We start from the raw sequence: 13,131 nt of genomic DNA on the forward strand, positions 1-13,131 counted from the left end.
TGGTGGTATTATTCTGATATTGTACATGATTGTGTGTGCTTCTTTTACTGGTGACATTACAGTCATATTTAGCCAAATCATTTTGCACAGCTTCACAATATGCACTCAACCCTCATTGTATATAACATCCCTGATAAATGTCCTCTTCATTGTTCATGTCATGATGCTTATATCACAAAGACAATCTTCTCCTTTGTTATATCACCTTGTGTGACAGTCACATAATGTACAGTTTCACTGTGCAGTCTGTACTTGTACCATGTCAGTATGTGATTAGTGTTCCTGCTACAACTGTTTTCCATTTACATGCCCTCACCTGCTGCACTTTACTATGTTTCACCTGTCCTCTTTCCCCGTGTTCATTCCTACAATTCATCTGTGTCTCCCTATTCAATGCACACACACTTCCTCTGACTGTTTTTTTTTTACATGATGGTCCATATATCCTTACAGATCATTTACACAACTTGTGTGCAGAATGCCTGGAATGGGATTCCACAGTACTCTGCACTGTATACACTATCCTGTACTGTGTTTGGGCCATATACTTTGCTATATAATATGCCATGGTAATCACTGTAGCGTTGCGTACAATCCTGCTAAGTTAATTGCTCTAAGGTAAACACGTGTGCTATCTGTGTTGCATTACATGATTTCTGACCAGTAACATTGTTTCTAGCCATGAAACTCCACGTGTTTACATTTAAACATGATGTACAGCATGAATATATCATCACTGCTGCTGCTTGTAGTGTTACAAGTGTCTGTTACTGATATTGATAGTAGGTGCATGTACAGTAATAAAAAGGATAAAGCGAAAAGGGCCTTTGAAATCACATGTAAGAAGTCTGCCAGTAGTGGGAATAACTAAATCTCGCTATGTTAAACTTTGTTTTTATAACGTATGGTAGTTACACGACATAAATCTTGGCCAAAGGACCAATCAATTTTATGACCTCACAATGTACCTGGTGATGTTGGCTAGCAGTCAACAGACACACATCCGCAAGACAGCAAATATCCAAATGAATAGTCTTGCAACTTTCCTGTATGACTAAATGCCCTGTTTATTAATAATACTGTTAACATTACAGAAACATTTAGTTAGGTTATCATGTCCCCTTTTTTGCAAACTGTTACCCTTTAATTTTCCTTTTATTAACCCTTTTATAAATAGTATTAGAAGGATCAATGTTTTTTGTCAGTAAAGATCATTTTTAGCGTGGCCACTTTTATCACCTTCATCATCTGTAACATTAGTACTATGTGAGATTTGTTCACCTATGTAATTCTCTTCAGTCAGAACATTATGCGTATCAGTCTTGACCTCATATATTTCTGCAATACGTAATGGAGCTATAATACTAACAGGTCAATGCTGTTGCTGTTATGACAATTTAATTTGATGGTAGTCAAACCAAAACTGCTCAGTTTTCCTACATTTTTATAGAATGTTTCACAGTTATGAATAGTATAATAAAACGCCCTGCACTGAACACATTTTCTCTTGGGACGTGTTTGTGTTAACTATTTATAAGAGCCACAATGAAAACTTTGGTTGCCCTTGTAATGTACAAAGGCCGTGTAACCAGAGATAGTAGGCACACTAGGAATTTGCCCAAAACTGGGATGCAAACATTGTCAGTATTACCTAGGTTTCTCAAGTAACTGTCCATATTTTCCTGGCATCATATATTTTTTATTTCCAGAACAGAATGGCATAATGTGTAAAAGTGAAACTGAATCTGAGCCAGCTCACCGAATGACATAATGTATAAAATAGAGACAGAGTCTAAGCTAGCCCTACATCAGCAGTTTTAAATTGCAAGATAATACCTCTTTTTGGTTTATATTTAAACCTACAATGACATACGCTGCGGAAAGAGTGTAAAGTTTATTTGATACATTTAGCCAAAAAATCTTCAGCAAATGGAAATGTTTCAAAAATTACATAGCAAAATGCATCTTTACTAACATGTGTCAAGACCTGAATTTCTTTAGTTGTAAATCCAAGAAGACAAACAGTATTGTCCCAAATTGCATACCTGTTTCATTGTTTTTAGAAAATGTTCATACCACACACAGTTTCCTTCTGTGTTGTGAAACAGAAGAGTCAGTATCAGAAGTAGATTTAAAAGTATGTGCTCATGTTGTTAAAAAAAATACTATTCTCAGAAGCAGCAAACTCTGTACCTGCAGATGGAGCCACTGAGGTGTAAACTGAGCCAAAACTTGAACCCTGAAAGTTATTGTCCGACAAAGAAAAGAAGACTTCTCTTTCTGCATCATATTGTCAACTGTTTGACTCCAAGATGCAGCTTTGCAAGTAGCAGGTTCATTTTTATCCAACCTAAGCAATTTCTTATTCAATAATTCTGCTTATTCAAGTTCAGTAACTTCAACTGCACCTCAAGCAGAAATCTGTTCAGTAGATTCCCTTCTTTCTTGTGTTGTAATGTGACTACCCTCCAGTCTTCTGCTCCAAGGAAGTACCAAATAGAGTACAGGAAGTTCCCCGATGTCCTGGCCAAATTTTTCATAGTGGCATAGATACCACCTTGGGTCTCCCCTGAAAAGCCTCAGTCTAGCCTATTGAGACTAACCTGATCAACAAAGGATAAATGAGTAAATAAATAAATACTAGTTGTAGGTAACCAAAGATGCTAACTTTCTTACGCATCTATATAACCGTGACTCTAAAGCTGAAGAAACTGTTAACCCTGTTGCAGCTTTCTAATGCTCATTCAGCTCTTTAGCAGAGCTTCCAAATCAGACTGCCTTGCTAGCAGTATCTGCTATTATAAGACTGTTAGATATTATGAATATAAGAGTGAAAATAATTCTGTTGTAAATATGCTGAAAGAAAAAGTTTGCTTGAATATATGTATAGAGTTTACAATGTGCATTCATACTATATGTATAACAGATAGGCTTCTCTTCACAGCATCAGAAAATGCCTAACAAAGCAATACTGGAAAACAAGCATTACATGATTTTCTCATGTTTGTAGAACAAATATCAATTAACAGATATCCTTTTTTATAAATTCAGCAATACGTGATGTTTTTCCAGTAGGAACAGCTTATACAGATGTTTCCTTTCAGAATGGCATCCTCACATCAGCAAAAGTGCTTAAATCACAAAAGGACAATAGAAAAGTCTAAAAACAGACATTATGTGACTTCCCATAGAAGGCCAGAAAAATATACCAGGAGGAAATACCAATCTCTTGTGTGCGTGACTAGCTCTGTATATAGCTATTGTAGTAATTCAGTTATGTGAGAGAAGGACAGAGAGAGGTATTTTGTAGAAGTCATCATTCATCTGTAATGAAGGAAAACTTTGTAAATATATGCTACAAATCTGACGGACTATGTGTGGTTTGTTATAAAATAAGTTATCTGCAACTGTGCTTATAGCTGCAAAATATATTTCTTTATCAGTGTGCAATTTGAAAGGCTTGGTGCTTTAAACAGACTACAGATGGAGTCATGATGCATCTCTGATTCAGCAGTAAACAGCACAGCAAGACTGTGTGTCTTAAGAAGACTTCAAATCCCACAGCAAGCAAGCAAGTAAGCAGAGCAGCTCAATATAATTTTTCAATGGTGACCCTGACGTGATACTTTGGATCCAGTAAGCACAATATAATTTTTCAATGGTGATCCTTTGACAACGTTCCTAGCCTGTATCCAAAAACAGGGGGAGTGAATGGGTAATGTCACTCCTGTAAAAGCACAGTAACGTTTATGTGAAGTACTTCAGATTTCTACAGTTTTCAACAGTTTGTAGCAATACAGTTTAATAGACGTCTAAATCCGGTGAGACTGCATTGCAGGAAGGTGGAGCAGTTCCATAAATTCTCCAGAAAAGGTACAAGACGAAGTTGTAAGACTGAATCTGCCAGTTTTGCTGTACCAACTTCACAAGTGACTACAGAAACATTTCAACCATCTACAGTAAAGCAGCTTGGCCATCTGCCTGTCTTTTGACTGGTAAGAAAATTATTCTGTGTTACATACAGTATGAATGCCCTAGAGGTAATAATAATAACAGAATAAATGTATATACAGCATATTAGCAAATGTAAAACCTTATTAGGGCATGTTAATAGTAAGGCATTATGCAAATGAATTGCAATTTGATAGTAAGGCATTATGCAAATGGATTATAATATTTGACTGGTATCTGAAATAAAATCATGTGTGGTATAAAAATGTTTATTGTGTGTACAATGTCATAAAAATACAGTGCATGACATTATCCAAAGGTTAGATTGTACAGACAAAAATTGTAAAGGTAACGAACCAAGAAAAGTTAATATGTTGACATTATATTCAAATGTTAGACAGTTACGTTCTGTCACCAGATGTAAAAGGTTTATTTCAGAGTTGCAACAACAGTCAAATCAGTTACTGATAGAAACTCTAGTACATTTTGTTACAAAGAAATGTAATAAACTTCTAAAAGACAGACACAATGAGTTCAGGAAGCTTAGATAAGTTATACACACATCTTTTCAAAAGTGCATAGGAGTTTCAAATTCAGCAGAACAGCTTTCTAAAGAATGTAAGAAAGACCATGCAACATCAAAGGAAATTCAACTGCAGTTGCAGGATAAAGGAAATAAATTAGCTCAACTGACAAAGACTGGGAATTTCCTGCATACACAGTTAATCTGTGCAAAAGAAATATATTTTATAATATGTTTATGTTTTGAAAATGGTTAAGCATGCATGCTAGGATGATAGGGACATGACATGCTTGTATAAAGATATACATATACAAGACAGACATGCATGTGTGTTCTTTTCATCTAGAGTACATTTGTTTACAATGCACAAAAGCAAAAGGCAGACAACAGCAAATATAAATAAACATATGTTATAATTGTATAGTAACACCAAACAGTTAAAGTTCTGAATTTTAAAAATAAATAAAATCACAGATGGTATTAGTCAAACAGTTTTTGTAAAATTAATGGCAGGACAGTTAAATAGTTAAATAAATAAAAAAATACTGAAATCCATGTAAGGTAATTGTAAAATGATGTCTATTTATGATGTATAAATGCATAGTTATGCAAATCACAATCACATTAAAGGAAAAATGCCAAAAGAATTAATTATAGTTTATAGAGTATGAAATGTGAGCTCAAACCTTCCTAGACTGAATGAATAGTTACAGGAAATGTTGGAAAGATCAGATAAACAACAAGACTGATTGCCAGATAAGTAGCTTGAGTTTTTCTAAAGCATCATTGTTATTAAAACATAATTGTTAAAATGTTGACAGGCAACACTATTTGGTAATTGTAATAAAATGTCACAATTGTGCATAGATGTCACTTATAATCTGTTTGCAAGTAAATGTTAAAAGGACAAAAAAAAACTCAGTTGCATCAAGTACAGCCAGCAAATGGGCTATAGTATATATACAGTTCAAATCAATTGTGCAGGAGGGTGTAAATACCTACTAAAGGTAATGTACAGTGAAAGCTTTATTTAGTAACCTAATAAAATAAATGTATGACCAAAGTGTTGGGCTGACATACATTCTATTCTCACAGCATAGAGCAGGTAAACAGTGCTGAAGTACTACAGGGGAGGGGTACTTTCTCAGTTTTACACTGACTGTATAAGCAGTACTGCGCAAGGGTCTGAAATAAAGCTACAGAAAAAAATAAACAACAAGGGTCTGAAATAAAGCTACAAAAAAATAAACAACAAGGGTCTGAAATAAAGCTACAGAAAAAAATAAACAACAAGGGTCTAAAATAAAGCTAGAGAAAGAAATATATCATTCCTTCTTGACAATACTCTTTTAGGGGGGAAAACAGGTATTAGTGTATTAGAAATACTGGTAAACTGGATTAAACCTGACAGGATAAGATATTTTACAAGTTGTTAACAGCTATCATAATGGTTATTATTGTATTGTTTAGAATTAAATTGTATTTACAACCTGTTAAATTGTAAAGCTATGCAAGAGATGGTCTAAGAAACAAGAGATGATTTAAAATTGCTTTATTAAAGCTATACAAGAGAGAATAAAGATATGCAAAATGCATAAATGTTTCTAATAGCAAGAATGGTCACTATTTTTAATATGTTTTTGGCAAAACAATGTTGGTATAAAAAATCATGAATATTTTTAATTGCTGAGTATGTAGTTTAAAATAACAGGACATATGAATTTGGTATCAATTCCACTAGATATTTCTAAAGAGACATAAACATTTTCCAAGATTTTGCTTAATATTAATGTTATTAAATTTGTAAGATTAGACTAAATGTACTTTATAGTCTTTGTATGTACAAATGCAGAAGAATTCAGTACAAATGAGATTAATGTCTAGTAATAAATATGTGTGAAAAACCATATTTAAATAAACAATGGGTCCAGGATACCTACTAAATTGAAATGCATAAATAGCAAATAGTCTGTGTAAATACATACTAATCAGGATACATTGTAATAAGTTCAAAAGTAATTTGTCAAGTTGTAATATCACTGGTTTTACCCCAGTAAAATAATTGCTTTCAAATAGTTATTATCTAAGCCCAGTTCAGTATTTTACCAATATGTTATTGAGCAGTTCAGAGACATGAACACAATGTGATGGTTAAAATGACATTAAAACTGTATATTTTTAGCAGTGTATAAATGCTTGCAGTAGCACATAGTTATTGTCTCTTATAGTTAATTCAACAGTTGCAAAGAGTTAATGAAACAATTCTAAGTCATAAATTAAATTCTGTGATTGCAAAATAATAAATTAATCAAGTAAAATTAAAACAGACACAGCTCATAATTGATAAAATATTTTCACAGAATGGTCTGCAAAAGAAAAAGTTGTTAAATACATTCAGGTTTGGTAGTAATACATGTTTTCATTGTATTAACTATGTACAATTGCATTTTGACTTGTATCAAAAAAGACTAAAGGTTTTGTTTCTTAATGTGTTATATTTATATAAAATGTTTTGAGTATGTTTAAAAACAGAGGGAATTGTTAGATATTATGAATATAAGAGTGAAAATAATTCTGTTGTAAATATGCTGAAAGAAAAAGTTTGTTTGAGTATATGTATAGAGTTTACAATGTGCATTCATACTATATGTATAACAGACAGGCTTCTCTTCACAGCATCAGAAAATGCCTAACAAAGCAATACTGGAAAACAAGCATTACATGATTTTCTCATGTTTGTAGAAGAAATATCTATTAACAGACATCCTTTTTTATAAATTCAGCAATACGTGATGTTTTTCCAGTAGGAACAGCTTATACAGATGTTTCATTTCAGAATGGCATCCTCACATCAGCAAAAGTGCTTAAATCACAAAAGGACAATAGAAAAGTCTAAAAACAGACATTATGTGGCTTCCCATAGAAGGCCAGAAAAATATACCAGGAGGAAATACCAATCTCTTGTGTGCGTGACTAGCTCTGTATATAGCTATTGTAGTAATTCAGTTATGTGAGAGAAGGACAGAGAGAGGTATTTTGTAGAAGTCATCATTCATATCTGTAATGAAGGAAAACTTTGTAAATATATGCTACAAATCTGACAGACTACGTGTGGTGTGTTATAAAATAAGTTATCTGTAACTGTGCTTATAGCTGCAAAATATATTTCTTTATCAGTGTGCAATTTGAAAGGCTTGGTGCTTTAAACAGACTACAGATGGAGTCATGATGTGTCTCTGATTCAGCAGTAAACAGCACAGCAAGACTGTGTGTCTTAAGAAGACTTCAAATCCCACAGCAAGCAAGCAAGCAGAGCAGCTCAATATAAGTAAGCAGCTCCATGTAATTTTTTCAAAGACATTATGAAAAGAATCCCAAAAACATTTCTTAGTGCGTTATAAGATAATCAGAAAACCCAGTGGTGCAGATATCACTCCAAATTCTGTGAGAAATATACACTGCACTGTTCAGCATTGCAATTCAATAACTTGTTTATTAAAAACAACAAAACACTGTAGTATTTGGCACTTTCATGCACCGTGCTACTAAGCCTGGGACATAATCAGAGCTAATAATCACTGTACAACCCTGTATTTAAATAGGTATCACAGTTATCTGATGTAAAAATTATTTACCATACCTTTAAATATGTTTTCACTGTTTAATAAATTATATTTTTAAGGTTTTCTCATTGTTTAAAAAAATAATAAAAATATTAAATTATATAAGTGTTAAAAACAATCGGTGCACACATTTCATCTATTTATATTAACCGCTAAACCCTAGAACTGTTTTTTAATTGTCTAGCAGAAGTCTGTTGAAATAGCCTTTTATCTGTTCAAAAATGACAAGAACCGTTTAACCTTTACAAAACAAAATTGAAAAGAGTATCTGCTAGATACCTACAGATATCATTCTTTTAGAGATAGTGTTTTGGTCACAACATTTCTAAATTGATGATAACTGGCACTAAATTACTACAACATTATCATACTAGACATATTGTTAATTGTCATTTCTTACTCATGTCTACTATGTTACATCTGTTAGTGATTTTTTTACATGCCTCCAGTTTTTCATGTTATTCAGTGTTTCTTATGTCAATAATATGTATTTTAGCTTGTGATTGGTGTAGCCATGGCTTCAAAGGGTCTAAGGTCTTAATTAACTCAATAAGCAACTAAGTAACTAAATTAATAAATGGGTATTTTCTTGCAGTAACTGATAAGTCTGTCCAGCATTGATTTTTTTCCTGCTAGACATGTTGTCATTAAACCACAAATTACAGTTTACTTCCATTATGCAAGATATAAATCCAACTGTGCTTTGTGTATGGATTTCTGGACACTCATTTCTAATGTTTGAATTATGAAACGGGTCAAAATTACATTTTCTAAATGTAATTTATCTATAAGCAAAACTGATTATGTAATACCATTCACTGTCCCACAACAGTAAACTTTTTAGACATTTCCAAACCTCAAATTCATGTGCTGGCTCTGAGATATAGATGTGATAAATCCTTGACTACAGCTGAAATGGCAAGGGAACGAATAGCAGACAGAGCACTGTCAGAGTCCACTTGGAAGGGTGCAGAATAAAAAAGCTGTCCCTTCTTGCATGTCTTGCTTGGTGAGGTAGCAGTCTGCTAAAATTAACTGGTGCAGTCTGGAGAAACATTATAGAAGTATCTGTGCCTGGGGCAGGGGTCATCTGTGGGTTTTCATCAGACACACAAATAAGTTACAGCTCTTATACCCATTGCATGCCCATCTTTGAAGTGCTACTAGACATGCATGGGAACAGAAAGGGCTTAAGAACAAGCCCCTATGTTACCTGCCTGGAGGACAGCCATGAATGCACTTTTCATCAGGAGTGCCAGGGGGGGGCAAACATTTCATTTATTACATCTAATACCAACAGAACCTGCCACTGCTGTACCCTAAACATCAAAGTATGTATTATGTATTGTACAATGTTTTGTAGCATATTCATTATGGATTGCTGCATATATTTTAACTGTAGTCTCTCAAGTATTGCTTCATTTCTATAATTGTCTGTCTCTCAGTTCCGCCACTCACTTTTTGTGAATATGGTTTGTGAACAAGTAAAAATGCCTAAATTATCAGAAACAGATAAAACACTGTATTAAACTAGCAAATTTAAATTTCTTCTCATCTAAATAATATTTGATGTCTGTTTGCATAGATTGTTTATTCATGGTATAGTTATTTTCATTTTATAAAATGCATTAACATCTGATTAACTTCACTAGTTAAGCAGATACTCACTTTAGAGAAGTAAATCTGCAAACAATGAGCCCCTACAATGTAAATATAAAGGTAGGGGATGTCATCTCCTGCCCAAAGGATCCCGAAGATGCTGGTACCCTAGTGTTATCCCATGCTCCCTGATGGAAAATACACACAAGAATAGTATTGATGATCAGAGTGAAATTACTGATCTTACTACATGGCATATGAACTCAGCAATAATAATCAGTGATTAACAGTCATTAGATCATTTTGTGAAGTTCTAGCATTATCCACAAAAAGTGGCCCTGTCCAGATAGCTCCATTTTAATGTTCTGTACAAAAATATGTAAATATTTATTTTTTGACTTATATGGCTTCCCACAAACTATTAACTCCCCTACCAGAACTAATAGACTCAACAACAAAGAAAGTACCTTAACATGATACTTACTAATACTCCTCAAGAAACCTATATGGCAGGAACCTTTCCAGATGAACTAAGTGACCATTCATTAACTTATATTATTAGACATAAAACCAACCTAACTTTCCCTAACACTTTCAGAACAGTATGCTCCAAAAAGCAATTTAACCCAGAACTTTTCCAAACAGAACTTAAACAATGTAATTGGTGACCATTAAAATCTCTCTCTCTAAATGAAGCAGTAGAATACTTCAATTCCACATTCTTAACCATCTTGGACCACCACGCCCCAATACGCTCTATTAGAAATAAAGTTAAACCAGCCCCTTGGCTCTCTAATAATACTAGGCAAAAAATCCTTCTCAAAAACAAATCCTGGGCAAAATGGCGTGCTACTAAGACTCCTGCAGATCAACAAACCTTTAGGGAACATAGAAATAATACAAAAAAAGCCATCCTGTTAGACAAAAAGAACTTTTATCTCCAATTACAGCAAACCTCCCACAAGGAACCTCGAAAATTTTGGACTAGCATTTTACAAACTTCTATACCCAGGCCAATCTATCACGCCCAACCCACAAGACTCAAACCCCGAGAATCCCACACAAACAGCTAATACCTTCAATTCGTTCTTCACAGACACCATCCAAACTCTTGCTAGCCACCTATCTCTTGATACCTCAAATTTGCCTACTTCTACTACAAACCCACCCCCATCATTTCATTTACAACCAGTGTCAACTTCCTTTATTTGCTCCCTTCTCCAAAAATTAAAACCTACCACCCCCTCAGCTGACAAACACCCAGCAAAATTCCTGCAAAAAGGAGCTAAACCCATTGCCTATCCCATTTCCATTCTGATAAATAGAACCATAACTGAAGGAACTATCCCATCCATCTGGAAAATTTCTCATATCATCCCTCTATATAAAGGAGGGCACTCCAATGACTTCTCTAACATTCGTCCCATAGCTCTACTATCCCCTCTTGCAAAAATTATGGAAAGGTGCATCCATAAGCAACTACTTAAACCACCTTCTCCATAACAACCTACTTGCCAACTGTCAGCATGGATTCAGACCTTTCCACAGTACCACCACTGCCCTGCTATCCTTCACAAACTGTATCAACAAAAACCGCAATAAAAATATTCTTTCCTCTGCAGTTTTCATTGACTTATCTAAAGCTTTTGACATGGTTAATCACCAACTCCTTCTACACATATCGAAATCTTTCACTCGATCCTCTATCTATGAATTGGTTCACATCTTACCTAGAAAACCGACAGCAGGCTGTACTCTGGCATAATAAACTATCTAATTACCTTCCTATCTTCCTCGGGGTCCCACAGGTCTCCATATTAGGCCCACTCCTATTTTGCATTTATATTAATGACCTGCAATCAGCTCTTCCACACACCACCTGTATTCAATATGCAGATGACTACTATAATGTGTTCAGCCACTTCTCAAACTGAACTTCAGTCTCTTACCCAAAAAGCTTTCAATACTGTAGAACAATGGTTCTCCCACCGCTGCCTCCTCATAAACCCCCCAAAAAACTAAACTGTTACTCTTCACACCAACCCGAAAGTCCACCCCTTTACATTTCACTCTCTCACATCCAACAACGGTACTCTTATTTCTCCTGACCCAACCACTAAACTCTTAGGAATAACAATTGACAACAACCTTAACTTTGATACTCACATAAACACCACAATAAAATTAGTTAACAAAAAACTAGGATCCCTTTACAGAATCAAACCCTTTCTTACACCAGTAGCTAGGACCGCTATAGCCAGAACCCATTTAATCTCCACTCTACTCTATGCATCTCCTATATACACCAATCTCTCTAAAAAACAACCTCAACAAACTAGCAACATCCGATAACAATATTGCTAGATTTGCTACAGGCTCTCCTTTCAGAACCCATCACTGTTTGAATCTAAAACAACTTGACTGGCTAGACTTTCTTAACCAGCTTCAATTTCACCAGCTTACAATAGCCCACAAGACCCTGTTTCAACCCAGCAACACAATACTCTCTAGCCTCATTGCACTTTATAATAATCTCAATAATCTACGCTCCTCAAACAAACTGCTAATCGATACTACCAAACCCAACAACTTAGCAGGTGGCTCCTTGTTCTCTAACTCTGTGGGGAAATTATGGAATAAACTCCCCTCTGAAATCACATCTCAGACTTCTCTCTCACTTTTTAAAAGAAATCTAAAACTATTTCTCAATAAACACTGGATATGCTCCTGTACTAACCCAGACTAACATTTTTCCTTTACACTAATTCTCAGCCTACATCCTTTATAATCTTCCCTTTAAAGTTTCAATATGCTATATTATTACATATAAAATTTATGTATGTATGTATATTGTACCTTCTCACGTAATCACTATGACTATTATAATTTGTACTTAAAAAAATTTATACATACACTGTTTCTTATGTAACGATTGCTGTTTTTATAATATCTGTCATAACTTCTATATTAATTGTGCATGTTTTTCTTGGAGCTTTTCTCCCCGAGCCTCTACTGAAACTGGACATGTATCCAGCTAGACTAGGCCGGTCAACAAATGTAAACTAAAATAAATAAAAATAAATAAATTATTATTTATACCTTACAGAGCTAAACTGCTTTGCCATACTTTTTCTTCTCTTTGTTAGTTACTTTTACTAATAATATTATTTTATATGCACTGCCTTACGTAGTACATACCTGCAAAACTGAGCACCATGTTTACATGAAGGCCTTTGTCTCTTATACAAAGCTTTGTGTGTTATTTTTTTTCATTCTTTACTTGCTTTAAGTGTATGTTTGTTTTGTTTTCAGAATAGATGTGTGTACATTTTTTTTCCAGATGATGTGCCATAGATGTAAAATACCTGTATGATACTTCACAGCTTTATTTAATGCAGTTTCATTTACAGCAATTACCCAAAATGGAACTTTTAA

The sequence above is a fragment of the Protopterus annectens genome, chromosome 10.part0 (assembly GCF_019279795.1).
Source record: "Protopterus annectens isolate FY-2018-M chromosome 10.part0, PAN1.0, whole genome shotgun sequence".
In the NCBI taxonomy this organism is placed as follows: Eukaryota; Metazoa; Chordata; order Ceratodontiformes; family Protopteridae; genus Protopterus; species Protopterus annectens.